Source organism: Eriocheir sinensis, chromosome 50, assembly GCF_024679095.1.
Source record: "Eriocheir sinensis breed Jianghai 21 chromosome 50, ASM2467909v1, whole genome shotgun sequence".
In the NCBI taxonomy this organism is placed as follows: domain Eukaryota; kingdom Metazoa; phylum Arthropoda; class Malacostraca; order Decapoda; family Varunidae; genus Eriocheir; species Eriocheir sinensis.
In genome coordinates this window covers 5,497,795-5,519,279 of record NC_066558.1, presented here as the reverse complement: position 1 = coordinate 5,519,279, position 21,485 = coordinate 5,497,795, and the positions used below count along the sequence as shown (strand labels likewise).

Sequence of the window (21,485 nt, the reverse complement as noted above, 5' to 3'; positions counted from 1 at the left end):
GGTTAGTTTTTTTTTTATAATTTCTTTCCTCCTTCCTTCCTTCCTTCCTTCCTTCCCTCCCTTTCTATTTTTTTCCTTCCTACCTTTCCTTATTTCTTTGTTAGTGTTTTATGGTATGTTATTTTTTAGGTTTAGTTAAGTTGGGTTAGTTTCTTAGGCAAGGTTAGGTTAGGTTAGTATATTTTTAGTTTGTTATTTGTTTTATCTATTTACCTGTATATACCTTTTCCCTTTGCACTACCTGGCCGCCCCTGGACCAATATTATCACATTTTCATTCCTCTCATTCCTCGTCTACCTGAGTCTCTCCTGACCCTAATTAATCTATAATATTTCCACTTATCTCTTACCTGCCCTCCTTACCTGTCCCTCCTCCTCCTCCTCTTCCTCTTCCTCCTAATCATCTTCATCTTCAAATCATCATAATCATCTGCTTTCCCCCTCCTCTTCCTCCCACGCTCTTCCTCCTTCACCTTCTTCCTCCCCCTCCTCCTCCTCCTCCTCCTCCTCCTCTTCTCGTTTTCCAGGTATACTTCTTATGCTCCTTACGGTCTCACTCATCTCCTCCTCCTCTTCCTCCTCCTCCTCCTCGGGTTGTGCAAAATCTTTAGATCTTCTTTGATTGCGCTTTTTTGAGGGTCTTCAGGAGAGGGTTCGGAGAGGTGCTTCGGGGCCTCGTTTGGGGTCACGCGCTTCGACTCCTGCTTCGTTGAGTGGTTCAGGTGAAGCTTCGAAGTGATTTTGATACTTTAAGTGGATTTTAAGGTTATTTTTGGGTTATATTTTGATTTTTTTGTGATTTTTTTTGTTTTGTTTCGTGTTTGTTTTGTTTTGTGAGTTTTGTTAATGATTCTGTCTTTCTTGTTCTTTCTTTTTTATTTTCTTAATTTTCTTCTTTCTTTTTTCTTTCTTATTCTCTCGTTTATCTTTTCATTCACTTTCTTTATTTTTCTCTCCGTCTTCCACTCTTTCCTTTTTTCTTTCTTTTTCTTTTTCTCTCTCTTAGTCTCATTTGCTTTCCTTTCTTTCTTTCTTTCTTTCTTCTTTTTCTCTTAATCTTTCCTTTTGGTGTCCTTTCCCTTACTTTTCTCTCTCTCTCTCTCTCTCTCTCTCTCTCTCTCTCTCTCTCTCTCTCTCTCTCTCTCTCTCTCTCTCTCTCTCTCTCTCTCTCTCTCTCTCTCTCTCTCTCTCTCGTAAAATCTCTTTTTAATTGTTTTCTTCCTGTTTATGCATTATCTCTTCTTACCTCCTCCTCCTCCTCCTCCTCCTCCTCCTCCTCCTTTTTCGCCTTCCCGTGTTAATCCATTTTAATCTCCGTTCCTTCCCCTCTTCCCTTCCCCTCTTCGTCCTCCTCCTCCTCCCCTCTCCCTCCCTTCCTTCCTTCCTTCCTCCTCTCCCCTCTTCCCCTCTTCCTCCCTTCCTTCTCTTCCCTTTCCTCTCTCCCTCTCTCCTCCGGCCTTCCTCCCTTAGTTTTTCTTTCCTCTTTTTCCCTCCTCCTCCTCCTCCTCCTCCTCCTCCTCCTCTTCCTCCTTTATCTTCATTTTGCATTCCTCTTTCCACCTCATTATTCTTTACTTCTTTAACTTTTCTCCCTCTTCCTTCCTTCCTTCCTTCCTTCCTTCTTTCTTTTGTATATTTTCCTTCATATTTTTTCTTTCTTTTCTTCAAACGCTTTCTAATATTTTTCCTTCCTTCCATTTTTCTTTCTTATTTCTTTCCTCTTTTTTTCTCTTTTTCTCAGATTTGTATAGCGTATAAGAGAGAGAGAGAGAGAGAGAGAGAGATGGAGAAACTTGGAGGAAAAAGAAACACGAAACTGGAGTGAAAGTGGAGCAAAGAAAAAAAAAAAGATAACATAAAAGGGAGGAGGAGGAGGAGGAGGAGGAGGAGGAGGAAGAGTAACAGAGAGAAAAAATAAACAATGCGAACAAGGGAGAGGAAACTAAATGCAAGAAAAAGAAGAGGAGGAAGAGGAGGAGGAGGAGGAGGAGGTGTAAGACGAAGAGAAGAAAAATTAGGAAGACGAGGAAGAGGAAGGATTTAGGAAGAGGATAAAGAAGAAAAGAGATGAAAGAATGAAAAGAAAGAAAAAGAGGAGGAGGAGGAGGAGGAGGAGGACGAAAAGAAGGAAAAAATAAGAATAAGGAAGAGGAAGAGGTATAGGAAGAGGAAAAGAAAGAAAAGAAGACAAGAAATAAAATAAAATGAAGAAGAGGAGGAGGAGATGAAAGAAGAAGGACGAAAAGAAAAAAAGGAAGAGGAAGGATGCAGGAAGAGGAAAATAAAGAAAAAAAAGGAGGTTGAGAACGAAGAGGTGAAGAAGAAAAAAAAAAAGAAAAGTTACGAGAAAATAAACTTGTAAGATAAAAATAAGTTAAAAGAAAGAAAAAAACAGCAAGGATTCGAAACTCAGGCGTGTTCGGAACTGGTTCACGCGCTACTGAACCCGAGAGAGAGAGAGAGAGAGAGAGAGAGTATGGATTCCTTCTGAAAGTGTAAACAGTTTTGTCATGTTGATGAGGAGAGAGAGAGAGAGAGAGAGAGAGAGAGAGAGAGAGAGAGAGAGTAACAGAAACGCAAAAAAAACGGATGTAGAAGTAAATAAAACGAAAAAAAAAGGATAATGATAAAAGGAAAAGGAAAAAGAAGAAAGCAAGAAAAAGAAAAAAGAAAGGGAAGAAAAAGAAAACAAAAGAAATAAAACAAAAAATATATACTTTCCTTAACTAATAAAAAAAGAACGAAATCAAAAAGATAAAAAAACTAACAAGAAAAAGTAAAAGAAAAAAAGATGAACTAGAAAAAAATAAAATAAAATAAAAAAGGAAAAAACATTTAAATTTAAAAATCCATTAAATCCAAAACACTTTCCTTAACTAACGCTTTTTTTCCTCTTTTAAACCACCCTAAATTTTTTCCACCTTCACTGTATTTTCCTCCTTTTTTTCCTTTGGTTCATGAGCGGTTCGAATCACTTTTACTCGCTGGTTCGTTCCGGGGGTTTGTGAAGCAGATCCCGAACCATTTGAATCTGCTTGAATTTACATGAAGTGGCCATCACAGAGAGAGAGAGAGAGAGAGAGAGAGAGAGAGAGAGAGAGGGTTGTATAAATCTCTCACTTCTCTCTTTCTTTCTTTCTTTCTCATCCTTGTCCAAAATCTTTCTCCACCGACGTCTGATTTTTACTCTCTCTCTCTCTCTCTCTCTCTCTCTCTCTCTCTCTCTCTCTCTCTCTCTCTCTCTCTCTCTCTCTCTGTCATCACTTTTCTTCATCTTCTCTCTTCCATCTCTTTTCCTCCTCCTCCTCCTCCTCCTCCTCCATTTTATATTTTCTCTCCTCTCGTTTATTCTCCCTCTCTTTTATCTCTTTCCCTCCAATTCTCTGTTTTGTCTTCTCTTTTCTTCTTTTCCTCCCCTTTTGTCTTCTTTTATTCGTTCTTTCACTTTTTCTTCATTTTTCCTTCTTATTCTTAGCTTTTCTTTTTTTCTTCTTTTTTTTCTTTGTTTTCATCTTTTCTTCATTCTTTCACCTTGTCTTCACTATTTGTCTTCTTTCTTTATTATCTATTCTTCCTCTTCTATCTTCTTTTTTTAATTTATCTTTTTCATCTATTTTCTTCTTCCCTTTTTCTATTCCTTTCTTCATTCCTCCTCTCCCTTCCTTTCCTCTTAATTTCTCTCCTTTCTTTATCTTTCTTTTCTTCCTTCGCTCATTCTTTTACTTCCCTTCTTCAGCATTTCTCTTTTTCTTCACCCTTTTTCCTCTTGTCTTCCTCTCTTGTCTTCCTCTCTCCATCCCTTCACCTCTCTCCTCTTAAATTTATCTCCTTTTCTTTATCATTCTTTTCTTCATTCACTCATTCTTTTACTTCCCTTCTTCATCATTTCTCTTTTTCTTCATCTTTTTCCTCTTGTCTTCCTCTCCTGTCTTCCTCTCTTTATCCCTCCACCTCTTTTATCGTCGCCATTCTCTTTCATTTTCTATTGTCTCTTAATCTCCTAATCTCTCTATCTCTTTCTTTCCCTCTCATTTCCTTTTTTTTTTTTCGTTTTTTCATTCCCTCTCTTCGTATCTCTTCCCTTCACCTTTTTTCTCTTTTCCTCTTCTCATCCTTCCTGTGTTTTCTCTCTTCTTCTCTTGTTCCTTCTTCCTATCCTCTTCCTCTTTTCCTCTTAACCTTTCTTTTTTTTCCTCCCCTTTTCATCCCTTCTCTCTTTCTCTCCATGTTTTTTTTCCTTTCCTCCTTCAGTTCATAATTTCTTTTCCTCTTCTCTTCTTTTCTTTTCATCCTTCCTCTCTTTTCTCTCTTCTTCCTCTTATTCTTCCTACCTTTCTTTTTCCTACCCTTTTATCCCTTCTCTCTTTTTCTCCATGTTTTTCTTTTCCTCCTTCTGTTCATAGTTTCTTTTCCTCTTTCCTCCTCTCTTCTTTTCATCCTTCCTCTCTTTTCTCTCTTCTTCCTTTTATTTTCCTTACCTTTCTTTTTCCTCCCTTTTCCTCCTTTCTCTTTCTTTCCATGTTTTTCCTTTCCCTCTTCTTCTTTTCATCGTTTCTTTACCTCCTCCCTTCTTTATTCTTTTCCTCTCATCTCCTCCTTCGTTTTCTCCTATTACATTATTATCTACTTATCTATTCACCTCTTTTCTTCCATTTCCTTTCCTCATCTTTCTTGTTTTTGTCATATTCTCTTTCTTAATTATTTCTTTCTACTTCTTTGTTTCTCTTCTTTCTTTTCTTTCATGTCCTCTTTTACTCATCTTATTTTCCTCTCCTCATTATCTTTCTTATTATTTTCTTATTCCTCTTCTTTCTTTACTTATTCCTTTCTTCCTTATCTCCTTTCTTTCACTCTTAATATTCTCTCTCTCTTATTAACTTCTGTATATTTCTTGCTTCTCTTCCTTTCTTCTTTCATATACTCCTTTCCTCCTTTCTCTTATTTTCCTGTCCTAATAATCTCTTTTTCTAATACTTCTTTCTTTCTCGCCTTTCTCCTTTTCTTTTCTTCATTCACTCATTCTTTTATTTCTCTTTTTCTTCACCTTTTTCCTCTTGTCTTCCTATTCTGTCTTCCTCTCTCTATCCCTCCACCTCTTTCATCGTTACCATTCTCCTTTATTTTCTATTTCCTCTAATCTCCTAATCTCTCCATCTCTTCTTTCTTTTCTTATTTTCTTTCTTATTTCTTCATTTCTTATTTTTCTGTCCTTATAATCTCTTTCTTTACAACGTTTTCGCCTGTCTTCCTATCTTATTTTCTTGTTTTCTTGTTTCTTCCTTTCTTATTTCTCTGTCCTAATAATACCTTTCTTTATACATTCTTTTCTTTCTTCTCGTCTTTCTCCTTTTATTCCTTTCTTTTCTTATTTGTTTCTTTCTTATTTCTTACTTTCTCATTTTCCTGTTCTAATAATTCTTTCTTTATACATTCTTTCTTCTTTTCTTCCTTTCTTTTCTTGTTTTCTTTCATTTTTTTTATTTTTCTGTCATGATAGTCTTTCTTTATAACTTCTTTCTTCTCGCCTTTCTTCTTTTCTTCCTTTCTCTTCTTATTTTCTTTCTCATTTCTTATTTTGCTGTCCTGATATGTTTTTCTCGCTTTTCTTCTTTTCTTCCTTTCTCTTCTTATTTTCTTTCTCATTTCTTATTTTGCTGTCCTGATATTTTTTTCTCGCCTTTCTTCTTTTCTTCCCATCTTCTTTTCTCATTTCCTCTTATTTCTTCCTTTTTTTTTATATTTCCGTCCGACTAATCTCCTCACCTTTCTCCTCAGGTGGGCGGGTGGCACCAATTAACAGGTGGAGACTGATTAAGGGTCACTCACCTGTGGAAGAACTGTTCACCTGTAACCTGACATGCTGATTAAGGTAAGGTGCTGATTATTATTATTATTATTATTATTATTATTATTATTATTATTATTATTATTATTATTATCATTATTGTTGTTGTTGTTGTGACTGCTGTTTCTACCTACTACAACTATACAACTACCACTACTACTACTACTACTACTGCTACTACTACTTATGAGAGCGTCCATTTTGTGCTTGTAGTAATAGTAGTAGTAGTAGTGGTGGTGGTGGTAGTGGTGGTGATGTTGGTAATGAATAGAGAAGCGTAAAAGTGAGTTACGTTTATGGTTGAGTATAAAACGTGTGTGTGTGTGTGTGTGTGTGTGTGTGTGTGTGTGTGTGTGTGTGTGTGTGTATTAGGGGTATTACCGTATCTTTTTAATGAGAGAGAGAGAGAGAGAGAGAGAGAGAGAGAGAGAGAGATACATACATACATACAAACATACAGACAGACAGACAGACAAACAGGTAGACAGGTTAGGCACTGGATACGGTGTGTTACTGCGAACGAAAGGAAGAGGAAGAGGAGGAGGAGGAGGAGGAGGAGGAGGGAATCCATCTATAAAGAAAGATGTTACCGAGTTTGGGAGACAAGAAGAATGGTTTTGTGGGAGGAGAAGGAGGAGGAGGAGGAGGAGGAGGAGGAGGAGGAGGAGTAGGAGGAGGGGGAGGAGGGAGCTTATATGAGGTGAAAGAGGAGGAGGAAGAAGACATCAATCCAAAAAGAGGGAGAGAAGAAGGTGGAGGAGGAGGAGGAGGAGGAGGAGGAGGAGGAGTTTTTTGGACTATTAGGAAGACAAGAGAGGAAGATTTGGTCGGCTCAAGAAGACAAGGAGGAAGGGATCTGCTGACGGAGTGAAGGAGGAGGAGGAGGAGGAAGAGGAGGAGGAGGAGGAGGAGGAGGAGGAGGAGGAGGAGGAGGACGAAGAGGACTAGGAAGAAAAAGAAGTAATAGTGGAAAAGAAGAAAAAAATAGCAATTGAATTTAGAAGAAGAAAAGAAGAAAAGAAACAATCATATTTAGAAGAAGAAAAAGAAAAAACAAAATTGAAAAAGAAGAAAAAAATAAAAGAAGAAAAGCAAAGAAGACAACTGAAGATAGGAAGACAACTTTTAGTAACTGAATGAGGTGTAAATCAAGGAAGAAAATGCTGAGATCGAGGAAAAAGGATGGACAAGGAAGAAAAAAGAAGAAAATTAGTATGAAAGAGAAGAAAACTTGGGAGAAGAAAAACAATACTTTCTGTGGTATGGAAGAAGACAAGAAGAAAAATTGAGAAAAAGGTAAGTATGAAAGATAAATAAATGGAAGACAAAGATTGAAGAGAAATTTAATGACAGAAAGAAGACAAGAAGAAAATAAGTACAACAGAAAACTGGAAGAAAAGATTGAAAAGAAATTTAATGACAGAAAGAAGAAAAGAAGAAAAAAAGCATAACAGAAAACTGGAAGAAAAAGATTGAGGAGAAATTTAATGATAGAGAGAAGAAAAGAGAATAAGTATAACAGAAAACTGGAAGAAAAAGAAGAAAGATAAATTTACTGACAAAGAGGAAAAGAAGAAAATCAGGATAACAGAAAACTGGAAGAAAAAGAAGAAAGATAAATTTACTGACAAAGAAGAAAAGAAGAAAATCAGGATAACAGAAAAAAATGAAACAAAACATAAGGAAGAAAGAAAATATAATCATGGAGAAAAGAAGAAAACAAGGAAGAGAAGAAAGAAGAAAATAAAAGTAGAAAAGGAGAAAGAAGAAAAAACTTATCATTGGAAAAAAAAGAGAAAGAAGACAAGATATGTAAAAAAGATAATACAAATACAAATAAATAATAAAGAAAATTAGGTTTGTTTGGAATAATAAAGTGAAGAAAATTGTCTTGCCCACTAAGGAAGACAAGGAAAAAAATATTTACCTACTGAGGAAGACAATGAAGGAAGAGATAGATCAGAAAAGGAAGAAATAAAGGAAAAGGAAAAGTGGAGAGAGAGAGAGAGAGAGAGAGAGAGAGAGATGGGGATAATTAATCGACAATGACATATAGGAAGAGAGGAAGAATGATAGCAAGGTCAGAGAGAGAGAGAGAGAGAGAGAGAGAGAGAGAGAGAGAGAGAGAGAGAGAGATGAGGAAGGAAGGTGAAAATAAATCGAAAATGGGAAAGAGAAGGGAAGAGAGAGAGAGAGAGAGAGAGAGAGAGAGAGAGAGAGAGAGAGAGAGAGAGAGAGAGAGAGAGAGAGAGAGTAACGTTTGTGTCTTGGGAATGAGCCAACAAAAGTTCTGTTATTGACAATTCGGTAGTACAAAGGCGACGTGACAGAGAGAGAGAGAGAGAGAGAGAGAGAGAGAGAGAGAGAGAGAGAGAGAGAGAGAGAGAGAGAAGGGAGGGAGAGGGAAGGAAGGAAAAGGAAGAAGTTAAGGTAAGGTAAGGTGAGGTAAGGTGAGGTACGGGAAGGGAAGGGAAGGGAAGGTAAAGTAAGATAAAGTAAGGTAAGGCAAGGTAAGGTAAGGTAAGGTAAGGTAAGGTAAGGTAAGGTAAGAAAAAGAAAGGAAAGGAAGGGAAAGAAAAGGAAAGGAAAGGTAAGGTAAGGTAAGGTTAGGAAAAGTTAGATAAGAAAGAAAGACGAAGTAAAGAAAAAGGAGGATGATAAAGGTGAGTAAGGGGAAGGAAGGGAGAGGTACGGGGAGGTAGGAATGGGTGCCAAATTCCAGTCATGATTCCAGCTTGACATCGGCGACTTTAGGAACGCCAATAGAAGCATTCCAAGGCCGGCCACAGATGTCATGGCGGCCTGGAATGAGCCTGGAATGGGAAGGAATGAGGAGGGAGGGAGGGAGGAAGAAAAGTGAGAGTAAGATACAAACTGGAATGGAATGCTTGGAATATGAGGGAGAGGAGGAGGAGGAGGAGGAAGGTTAAGGATTGGATAAGGAAGAGAGATGGAGAGAAGAAGGGAATGAGGAGGGAGGGAGGGAGGAAGAAAAGTGAGGAAGATACTGGAATGGAATGCTTGGAATATGAGATAGAGGAGGAGGAGGAGGAAAGTTAAGGATTGGATAAGGAAGAGAGATAGAGAGAAGAAGGGAATGATGAGGGAGGGAGGGAAGGAGGGAGGAAGAAAAGTGAGGAAGATACTTGAATGGAATGCTTGGAATATGAGAGAGAGGAGGAGGAAGAGGAAAGTTAAGGATTGGATAAGGAAGAGAGATAGAGAGAAGAAGGGAATGAGGAGGGAGGAAGGAAGAAAAATGAAGAAGATACATACTGGAATGGAATGCTTGGAATATGAGAGAGAGGAGGAGGAGGAGGAAGGTTAAGGATTGGATAAGGAAGAGAGATAGAGAGAAGAAGGGAATGAGGAGGGAGGGAGGGAAGGAGGGAGGAAGATACTGGAATGGAATGCTTGGAATATGAGAAAGAGGAGGAGAAATAGGAAGGTCAAGGATTGGATAAGGAAGAGAGATAGAGAAGAAAAATGGGGAGGAGGAAGGAAGAAAAAATGAAGAAGATACATACTGAAAGGATTGGATAAGGAAGAGAGATAGAGAGACGAAGGGAATGATGAGGAAGGGAGGGAGAGGGAAGGAAGATGGGAGGAGAAAGGGTGAGGAAGACACAGCACTAGAATGGAATGCGTGAGAAATGAGGGAGAGGAGGGAGGGGAAGAAGAGGAAGAGTAGGAGGAAGAAGAAGAGGAAGGGTAAGCTGGGAGGAAAGGAAAGGATGGAACGAGGAAGAGAGACAAAAGAAGAGGAAAGAGGAAGAAAAGGAAAGGAAAAGGTGGAATGAAGAGAGGGTTATGGAAGATGGGAATGGGAAGGAATGAGGAAGAGGAAAGCAAAAGGATGATGATAAACAATATGGAAAGGGAATAGGGAGTGGATAAGGAAGGGGGAAGGAGGGGAGAGGTAAGGGAAGATAGAGGAAAGGGAAGGAAGGTAAAAGAATGGGAGGGAAAGGGAGGAGGAGGGAGGGAGTGTCTTTAAAAGGTAGGAGAGGAAGGGGAAAGAGGAAGGGAATAGAAAAGAAGAAGGGGAGGAGGAGGAGGAGAGTGGAGATGCTTGGAAAGTTTCATATGTGAGGAGAGGGAGGAGGAGGAGGGGGAGGAGGAGGAGGAGGAGGGGAGGGAAGGGAGGGTTGACATGGGAACTTCCAGTGAATTGGCAACTGGAATACTTGGTCTGGAATATTTGGGCTGGAATATTTGGGCTGGAATATTTGGGCTGGAATATTTGGGCTGGAATACTTGGTCTGGAATATTTGGGCTGGAATATTTGGACTGGAATATTTGGACTGGAATATTTGGTCTGGAATATTTGGTCTGGAATATTTGGGCTGGAATATTTGGTCTGGAATATTTGGGCTGGAATATTTGGACTGGAATATTTGGGCTGGAATATTTGGACTGAAATATTTCGGCTGGAATACTTGGTCTGGAATATTTGGGCTGGAATATTTGGACTGGAATATTTGGTCTGGAATATTTGGTCTGGAATATTTGGACTGGAATATTTGGACTGGAATATTTGGTCTGGAATACTTGAACTGGAATAGTTGGACTGGAATATTTGGACTGGAATACTTGGACTGGAATGCTTTGTCTTTAATATTTGGACTGGAATATTTGGTCTGGAATACTTGGACTGAAATACTTGGACTGGAATATTTGGACTGGAATACTTGGACTGGAATACTTGGAATGAAATACTTGGACTGGAATACTTGAACTGGAATACTTGGACTAGAATACTTGGACTGGAATACTTGGACTGGAATACTTGGACTAGAATACTTGGGCTGGAATACTTGGACTGGAATACTTGGACTAGAATACTTGGACTGGAATACTTGGACTGAAATACTTGGACTGGAATACTTGGACTGAAATACTTGGACTGGAATACGTGGACTGGAATACTTGGACTGGAATACTTGGACAGGAATACTTGGACTGGAATACTTGGACTAGAATACTTGGACTGGAATACTTGGACTGGAATACTTGGACTGAAATACTTGGACTGGAATATTTGGACTGGAATACTTGGACTAGAATACTTGGACTAGAATACTTGGACTGGAATACTTGGACTGGAATACTTGGACTGAAATACTTGGACTGGAATACTTGGACAGGAATACTTGGGCTGGAATACTTGGACTGAAATACTTGGACTGGAATACTTGGACTAGAATACTTGGACTAGAATACTTGGACTGGATTACTTGGACTGGAATGCATGGACTGGAATACTTGGACTGAAATACTTGGACTGGAATACTTGGACTGGAATACTTGGACTAGAATACTTGGACTGGAATACTTGGACTGGAATACTTGGGCTGGAATACTTGGACTAGAATACTTGGACTAGAATACTTGGACTGGAATACTTGGGCTGGAATACTTGGACTAGAATACTTGGACTGGAATACTTGGACTGAAATACTTGGACTGGAATACTTGGACTGGAATACTTGGACTGAAATACTTGGACTGGAATACTTGGACTAGAATACTTGGACTAGAATACTTGGACTGGAATACTTGGACTGGAATACTTGGACTGAAATACTTGGACTGGAATACTTGGACTGGAATACTTGGACTGGAATACTTGGACTGAAATACTTGGACTGAAATACTTGGACTGAAATACTTGGACTGGAATACTTGGACTGGAATACTTGGACTGAAATACTTGGACTGAAATACTTGGACTGAAATACTTGGACTGAAATACTTGGACTGAAATACTTGGACTGGAATACTTGGACTGAAATACTTGGACTGAAATACTTGGACTGGAATACTTGGACTGGAATACTTGGACTGAAATACTTGGACTAGAATACTTGGACTGAAATACTTGGACAGGAATAATTGGGCTGGAATACTTGGACTGGAATACTTGGACTGAAATACTTGGACTGGAATACTTGGACTGGAATACTTGGACTGAAATACTTGGACTAGAATACTTGGACTGAAATACTTGGACAGGAATAATTGGGCTGGAATACTTGGACTGAAATACTTGGACTAGAATACTTGGACTGAAATACTTGGACTGAAATACTTGGACTGGAATACTTGGACTGGAATACTTGGACTGAAATACTTGGACTAGAATACTTGGACTGAAATACTTGGACTGAAATACTTGGACTGGAATACTTGGACTAGAATACTTGGACTAGAATACTTGGACTGGAATACTTGGACTAGAATACTTGGACTGGAATACTTGGACTAGAATACTTGGACTGGAATACTTGGACTGAAATACTTGGACTAGAATACTTGGACTGGAATACTTGGACTAGAATACTTGGACTGGAATACTTGGACTAGAATACTTGGACTGGAATACTTGGACTGAAATACTTGGACTAGAATACTTGGACTGAAATACTTGGACTGAAATACTTGGACTGGAATACTTGGACTGGAATACTTGGACTGGAATACTTGGACAGGAATACTTGGACTGGAATACTTGGACTAGAATACTTGGACTGGAATACTTGGACTGGAATACTTGGACTGAAATACTTGGACTGGAATATTTGGACTGGAATACTTCGACTAGAATACTTGGACTAGAATACTTGGACTGGAATACCTGGACTGGAATACTTGGACTGAAATACTTGGACTGGAATACTTGGACAGGAATACTTGGGCTGGAATACTTGGACTGAAATACTTGGACTGAAATACTTGGACTAGAATACTTGGACTAGAATACTTGGACTGGAATACTTGGACTGGAATACTTGGACTGGAATACTTGGACTGAAATACTTGGACTGGAATACTTGGACTGAAATACTTGGACTGGAATACTTGGACTAGAATACTTGGACTGGAATACTTGGATTGAAATACTTGGACTGGAATACTTGGACTGGAATACTTGGACTGAAATACTTGGACTGGAATACTGGGACTGAAATACTTGGACTGGAATACTTGGACTAGAATACTTGGACTAGAATACTTGGACTGGAATACTTGGACTGGAATACTTGGACTGAAATACTTGGACTGGAATACTTGGACTGGAATACTTGGACTGGAATACTTGGACTGAAATACTTGGACTGGAATACTTGGACTGAAATACTTGGACTGGAATACTTGGACTAGAATACTTGGACTGGAATACTTGGACTGAAATACTTGGACTAGAATACTTGGACTGGAATACTTGGACTGGAATACTTGGACTGGAATACTTGGACTGGAATACTTGGACTAGAATACTTGGACAGGAATACTTGGGCTGGAATATTTGGACTGAAATACGTGGACTGGAAAACTTGGACTAGAATACTTGGACTAGAATACTTGGACTAGAATACTTGGACAGGAATAATTGGGCTGGAATACTTGGACTGGAATACTTGGACAGGAATACTTGGGCTGGAATACTTGGACTGGAATACTTGGACAGGAATACTTGGGCTGGAATACTTGGACTGGAATACTTGGACTGAAATACTTGGACTGGAATATTTGGACTAGAATACTTGGGCTGGAATACTTGGACTGGAATATTTGGACTGGAATACTTGGACTGGAATACTTGGACTGAAATATTTGGACTAGAATACTTGGACTGGAATACTTGGACTAGAATACTTGGACAGGAATACTTGGGCTGGAATACGTGGACTGGAATACTTGGACTGGAATACTTGGACTAGAATACTTGGACAGGAATACTTGGACTGGAATACTTGGACTGGAATACTTGGACTGGAATACTTGGTCTGGAATATTTGGACTGAAATACTTGGACTAGAAAATTTGGACTGGAATACTTGGACTGGAATACTTGAAATGGAATACTTGGTCTGGAATACTTGGACTGGAATACTTGGCCTGGAATACTTGGACTGGAATACTTGGACTGGAATACTTGGCCTGGAATACTTCTGGGGAGGCGGTGGCTGAGTGGTATCCTGGAGGCCCCGAGTTCGCATCCCGCCTACCGGTATCAGCTGGCAATGCTCAGTTCTCTCCGAGTGGTCCAAGACTACCCATATGCTGTCCTGAAGTCCACCTGTTAACCCAGACTCTAGATACTCTCAAAAGAGGATATACTTTTTCTGCAGTATACGGGGCTGGGATATTTGGTCTGGGATGTTTTAGCTATAATTCAACGGTGCCAGATTGTCGTACTCAGCCGCTTATATTTACCGACTTCCGACCCCCAAAACAAGATGCATTTATAATTATCGTTAACCCGGTAGCTGCGGGGGTCATGTTAGGTTAGGTTAGGTTAGGTTAGGTTAGGTTAGGTTAAAGGCCCCTCTAAGCAAAATAATGAGAGAGAATCATCACTCACGCAAACCATTTCGTAATATATATCAACGTATGTGTGATCAGTTTATGCATCATCTATTTTGGGAGGTTTATATCGTGGCAGAAATTTGGCCCGTCGCTGCTACACGGTAAAGCCACAAATTTGGCCCGTCGCTGCTACACGGTAAAGCCACAAATTTGGCCCGTCGCTGCTACACGGTAAAGCCACAAATTTGGCCCGTCGCTGCTACCGGGTTAATGTTATGTATTGTTTGTTTGTGTGGGGGTGTACCTGGCCTGGCCGTCTTACCTAGATGATGTTTTCGTTGCTCAGAAAAGGGTAATAAGAAACATCGCTTTTAAAGGTAAATGTGATCATACAGCAGATCTATTTGCAAATATACATCTCATTTTTTAATCAATACATAAATACGTTTTGCTATTGACAATAAATCACTACATGCAGGTAAATAATAGTATATTCTCACGCACGCAGCATGAGCCTAACACAAGGACAACCATTAACAACCTGGTTTGAACCCACGCACGCGTCACCACTCCGTCCCATAACAAAGAAGGAAGAAAAGGAAGAAAAGTTAAAAGTGAACGTGTAAGAATGAAGAGATAAGAAAGGATTGTTTTGCGCTCTCTCTCTCTCTCTCTCTCTCTCCATTCTTTAATCTTGTGGCTTCTTGCTAATCCGAGATATCAGCGGGAGAGAGAGAGATGTGGATTGCAAAGTGCGCTGTGTTGAATGAAACCTCTCTCTCTCTCTCTCTCTCTCGTGCAAAATAAAAATCGTGGCATCTTTTTTTCCCTCCTAATCCTCGATCTTTCGGAGGAGGAGGAGGAGGAGGAAGAGGAGGAGGAGGAAGGGAGGGAAGTTAGAAGAAAAGGGAGGAAAAGGAGGGAGGGAGAAATATATGAGGAGAAGAGAGAGAGAGAGAGAGAGAGAGCGCAACTATAATAATAATAATCCATGTACTCTAACGTGAGCCCTGTGGCTTGGCCGGGTAACCCCCCATTGCTTACACGTCCAGCGATGACCTGCGCATGGCGATCTGTCTCACTGTTAGTCTGTACGTTATCGATTTATGGAATATATATACTCTCTCTCTCTCTCTCTCTCTCTTGTAATTCTTGGCAAGATTTCTCCTTTCTTCCCTCTTCCTTTTGATATTAGACAGCCCTCCTCCTCCTCCTCCTCCTCCTCCATTGTTTCCTCTCCTCTTCATCCTCCATTCCGGGTAATCTTTTCTCACTTTTCCACACTTTCCTCCATCCCCTCCTCTATCCCTTAATTCACTTCATCTTTGTCATCTCCCAGTTATCATGTTCCTCTCTCTCTCTCTCTCTCTCTCTCTCTCTCTCTCTCTCTCTCTCTCTCTCTCTCTCTCTCTCTCGTTTGTCTTCCCCCTTGAGTGGAAAGTTGCATTTTCTTTTCTTTTTGTTTTTTCTTTTTACTTTTCTTTTTTCTTCGTCTTTTACGTGTTCTTGTTTGTTTTCGTTTTCCTTTTCCTCGTGTTCCGTTTCTCTTCGTTCTCATTCCTCCTCCTCCTCCATTTTGCTTTCCGCTCTCATCTTTCTCTCTCTCCTCCATTTATCGTGTCTCCATTCTTTCCTTCCTTACCTCCTTTCTTCTCTTCCTCACCCTCTATCTTATTCCTCCTCCTCCTCCTCCTCCTCCTCCTCCTCCTCCTCCTCCTATTTCTCTTTTTCCTTCACCTTCTTTTCATCTTCTCCTTCCTCTTCTTGTTCTTGTTCTTCTTGCTTTTGTTTTTCTTTTGTTCTTCTTCTTCTTCTTCTTCTTCTCCTCCTCCTCCTCCTCCTCCTCCTCCTCCTCCTCCTCCTCCTCCTCCTCCTCCTCCTTGCCATTTCCACTACCAGCAGTCACATAGCCACATCCTACTCCATTTTGCCTCCTCCTCCTCCTCCTCTTCTCCTCCTCCTCCTCCGAACCGCGTGCAGGAGGGCGTGGCCAAGGAAGAAGCCATAACTCAGCTGTCTGTCTGTTAATGGTGGAAGTGTTTCATTCTAGGACAGACATACAGACAGACAGACAGACAGACAGACAGATGAAAAAAAAGATAAAGTCAGACCTCCAAACACACATACATACATACATACATACATACAGATAGATAGATAGATAGATAGATAGATAAATAGATTGATAGATAGATAGACGGAGTTTAAATAGAATGATAAATTGGAGAGAGAAGCGAGGAACTAAGATTGAAAGATTGATGAGAGAGAGAGAGAGCATTCCTTTGGTCTTCACGTGGTTGTCTTATCTTATATATCGAGAAGGAGGAGGAGGAGGAGGAGGAGGAGGAGGAGGAGAAGGAGAAGAAAACACCACGTTTATATAAAGAAAGTAAAGAAAAAGAACAAGAAGAAAAAGATGAGAGAAAAGAGAAGAAAAAAGTACAAACAAGAATGAAAGTAGAAAAAAAGCTAAATATAAAAGAAAAATAAGATAAAAACTGGAAAATAAAGAAAATAAACAAACTCTTATACAGGAGCAGCGATTAGCGGGCTTTTTTCCCCTCTTTTTTATGCCCTTGAGTTTTCTTTTTTTTTTTACAATAACGGAGACAGCTCAAGGGCACACAAAAAAAGGAAACAATAATAAAAAAAAGCCCGCTATTCGCCGCTCCTAAAAAGTATCAAAAGAGGTGGCCGAAAAAAGGGTCAATTTCGGGAGGTGTCCTGATACAGATGCTTCCTTTGCGGTAAAAAACAAAACAAGAAACGAATATATATAAAAAAAAAATAATAACCAAGAACACGTAACACAATACACGGACGCAGTGCATTATGGGGTGGAAGCAGAACGATAATTATGGACCAAACTGACAGGGAGGATTAAGTGTCCAAGGTGTATTACAAGACGAATCGATAACCCGCGAGGAATGTCTACCACGCTATGGGAAGGCAACACTATCCGTGACTTTCCCGCTGTGATGTGTCTGAAGTCATACTCGCCTAAGTCTATATATACCAAATCAAGTCACTCTGCTTCAAAACTGCCACCGGTACGCGCAGGAGGCGGTTTTGGGGCGGAGGCAGCGGGATGACGTCACTTGAAGCTAAAAAAAAAAAAAAATACCCGCCAGTTTAGGGGTGACTAAAGTTGGGGCCGTATGTGCACTCTGGATGTGCATGCTTGCCTTCTTTCACAGCGCGTTCAGGCAAGCCACTGACGGAAAAATATGTCTTCTTATTGTGCTATTGCGTGACTGTAATTCCGATGCCTACAAACGGCGGTGTGGGGTGTGAGGAAGGGCATGTTGAAGTGATTGATTTAAATTAGTCCGCCTTTTTTCGTTTTCTCTAAATCCCTGTTTCTACATTCTCTAGTTTGGCTCCAAATAACGTCACGCATAAACCACGCCTCTGCCGCGTCTCCTCCCACAAAGCTGCGTATGAATTGACTTTGTATATATAGACTTTGGTCCATATGTGTCTTGTAGGTCCTCATGCGAAGGGCTGAAAATGCTTCGCTACTGAAGGTCAACATTCTGTCCGTGACTTTCCCAGGCATGAGTCTTGTAGGACCTGATGCGAAGGGCTGAAAATGCTTCGCTACAGAAGGTCAACATTCTGTCCGTGACTTTCCCCGTGATGAGAGGGTGACGTGCGGAGAGGGAAGGAGAGGTGTTGGCCTTTTGGTATGCAGGGGCGCTGTCACTACACAAGGAAACAGGAGTCAAAACAACATCCTGAAGACCTGAGAGAGAGAGAGAGAGAGAGAGAGAGAGAGAGAGAGAGAGAGAGAGAGAGAGAGAGAGAGAGAGAGAGAGGTTGTCAGGAATCCTCAACTTTGTCTTTCTCAACTTATTTTTTTTGTCTTCATGGAATTATCTTTTTTTTCTTGTTACTGTGTATTTTCTTTTCTCTTTCTTTTCTCTATATTTTTTGCATTTTCCTCTTTTCTTCTTTTATCATTGTGTATTTTCCTCTTCTTATATCATTGTGTATTTTCCTCTTTTCATCTTTTATCATTGTGTATTTTCCTCTTTTTTCTCATTTTCTTCTTTTCTCTCTAGTTTGTCTTTTCCTCCCTTCTTATTTTCTTCTTTTTTTCTTTATTCTCAAAAAGGGAAGAAACTCAGGCGGTGAAGCAACAGTTAATAGATAATAGACCTGAGAAAAGGGAAAAAGAACAATAGATAGATGAAGATAGATAGATAGATAGATAAATAGATAATACATACATACATACAGACAGACAGACAGACAGACAAAAATACAAACCACTAAATAAGAAGAAAAAATAACATACTCATTACAGAAATAACTCGAGAAAAGAATATTAAAAGAGTATTGAGATAAGAATGACAAAGAGGAGGAGGAGGAGGAGGAGGGAGAGAGGAAGAAGCTGACTAAATGTTTCTTTGGAATGTTTTCATGTCAAAGGAGGAAGCAGGAGGAGGGAGGAGGAGGAGGAGGAGGAGGAGGAGGAGGGAGGAGGAGGATGGAGATTTACAAAGAGAAGAAAGTGTGGAAGTGCCTCCTCCTCCTCCTCCTCCTCTTCCTCCTCCTCCTCCTCTTCCTCTTCCTCCTCCGTAAACACATTTTCATTTTCTCCTCAACCTTTGTCTTTGTTTCAATAAGTGTGAAATAAGAAAACTACATTATTATTATTATTATTATTATTATTATTATTATTATTATTATTATTATTATTATTATTATTATTATTTTTGTCATTGTACTCGTTTTTTTTCTCTTTTCATTGTACTATTTTATCATCTTTTCATTTCTTTTGCATTTATCTTGTTTCTCTTTTCACTCCTATTCTGTTTGTTTCTCTACTTCATTTTCCTTCTGCTTCTTCCTCTTCTTCTTCTCCTTTTCTTCTTCTTTTCTTCTTCTTCTTCTTCTTTTTCTTCTTTTTCCTCCTCCTCCTCCTCCTCCTCCTTCTCCTCCTCCTCTTCCTCCTCCTCCTCTTCCTCTTCCCCCCCTCCCTTCTTCTTCTTCTTCTTCTTCTTTGTTTGTTTGTCTCAGTTTTTTGGCGGGAAATTTAAGTTTTTTTTTAGATTATAATTGTTCTGTTTATTTGTTTGTTTAATGCGCTGACGTGGTGCTTTAATTGCTTAGTGTGTGTGCGTGTGTGTGTGTGTGTGTGTGTGTGTGTGTGTGTGTGTGTGTGTGTGTGTGTGTGTGTAATATTCAAGAGTGCAGGAAAAAACTTTATGTATTTAATGACTTTAAATTAATCACCTCATGCATATGTATCTCTCTCTCTCTCTCTCTCTCTCATCTTCTTTCTTTGTCATGTTTTCTTTCTTAATCAAACATTTTTTCTACTTATTTTTCTAACTTTAAAATGTATATATGTATGTGTGTGTGTGTATGTATGTATGTATGTATGTATGTGTGTATGTAAATATGTATTTGTGAACGTATGTGTAATCCTTCCTTCTCTCCTTTCTTTATTCTTTTTCCTATGTCTTTTTCTCTCCTTCATTTTGTCCTTCCTTCCTTCCTTTTATCCATCTTTCTTTACTTCCTTTCCTTTATACTTTATTTCTTCCTTCCTTCCTTTGTTTCTTTTTCTTTCTTCCTCCCTTCCCTTTTTCCTTCCTTCCTTCATTCATTCATTTTTTTCCTTCCTTACTTTCCTTCTTTTCTTCTTTCTTTTCTTTCCTTCTTTTCTTCTTTCTTTCCTTCCTTTTTTCTCTTTTCTTTCCTTCCTTTTTTCTTTCTTTTCTTTCCTTCTTTTTTTCTTTCTTTTCTTTCCTTCCTTTTTTCTTTCTTTTCTTTCCTTCCTTTTTTTCTTTATTTTCTTTCCTTATTTTCTTCTTTCTTTTCTTCCCTTACTTCTTTCTTTTCTTTCCTTCCTCTCTTCTTTCTTTTCTTTCCTTCCTTTCTTCTTTCTTTTCTTTCCTTTCTTCTTTCTTTTCTTTCCTTCCTTTTTTCTTTCTTTTCTTTCCTTCCTTTTTTCTTTTCTTTCCTTCCTTTTTTCTTTCTTTTCTTCTTTCTTTTCTTTCCTTCCTTTTTTCTTTCTTTTCTTTCCTTCCTTTTTTCTTTCTTTTCTTTCCTTCCTTTTTTCTTTCTTTTCTTTCCTTCTTTTCTTTCTTTTCTTTCCTTCTTTTCTTCTTTCTTTTCTTTCCTTCCTTTTTTCTTTCTTTTCTTTCCTTCCTTTTTTCTTTCTTTTCTTTCCTTCCTTTTTTCTTTCTTTTCTTCTTTCTTTTCTTTCCTTCCTTTTTTCTTTCTTTTCTTTCCTTTCTTTTTTCTTTCTTTTCTTTCCTTCCTTTTTTCATTCTTTTCTTTCCTTCCTTTTTTCTTTCTTTTCTTTCCTTCCATTTTTCTTTCTTTTCTTTCCTTCCTTTTTTCTTTCTTTTCTTTCCTTTTTTCTTTCTTTTCTTTCCTTCCTTTTTCTTTCTTTTCTTTCCTTCCTTTTTTCTTTCTTTTCTTTCCTTCCTTTTTCTTTCTTTTCTTTCCTTCCTTTTTTCTTTCTTTTCTTTCCCTTTCTTTCTTTTCTTTCCTTCTTTTCTTCTTTTCTTTCCTTCCTTTTTTTCTTTCTTTTCTTTCCTTCCTTTTTTCTTTCTTTCTACAGTTCATTTTTATTTTCTTTCTCTTCTTCCTTTTTTCTCTGGTGTATTTTTCTCTTCTTTTGTGTGTAGACGAGGAGGAGGAAGATAAGGGTAGAAAATTTAGAAACACAAGACAACGCGGAGGAGGAGGAGGAGGAAGAAGAGGAAGAGGAAGAAGAAGAGGAAGAGGAGGAGGAGGAAAAAAATAAACGAATATGTAAAGGAGGAAGAAGTAATGAGACAAGAAGAAAAAAAACAAAGAAAAAACAAACCAAAGAAAAGAAAAAAAGAAATAAAAGAGAAAGAAGGAGTAAAAAAAGAAGAAACAAGAAAAAAAAGAGGAAAAGAAGAAGGGAGAGAAGGAAACGAAATAAAAAAGGAAGAAAAGAGAGTGAAGAAGATAAGGAAGAAGGAAGGAGACAACAAAGAGGAGAAGGAGGAGGAGGAGGCGAAGGAGGAACATAACGGAGAAAATAAAAGAAGATAAAAGAAATAGAGAAGACAGTGAAAGCGAGGAAGACAAGAGAAGACAACAGGAAGACTACCTACAGAAACACGAAGAGGAGGAGGAGGAGGAGGAGGAGGAGGACGAAGTAGAAGAAGAAGAAGAAGAAGAAGAAGAAGGAGAAGAAGAGGAGGGAGAGGAAGAGAAAGAGGAGGAAGAGGAGGAGGAGGAGGAAGAAGAACAAGAACAAGAAGAACAAGACGAAGAGGAGGAGGAGGAAGAGGAAGAAGAAGAAGAAGAAGAAGAGGAGGAGGAGGAGGAAGAGG

The 21,485-nt window shown here is 39.0% G+C and overlaps 1 long non-coding RNA gene across 1 annotated transcript in view; it reads left to right on the top strand.

Annotated features, from left to right (window-relative positions):
* Nucleotides 1-21,485, top strand: part of LOC126982004 (uncharacterized) — a 78,050-nt gene that overhangs the window by 41,354 nt on the left and 15,211 nt on the right. Inside the window, exon 2 of the long non-coding RNA XR_007734449.1 lies at nt 5,775-5,868. This is a non-coding gene — a long non-coding RNA (uncharacterized LOC126982004). The remainder of the gene's footprint in view (nt 1-5,774; nt 5,869-21,485) is intronic.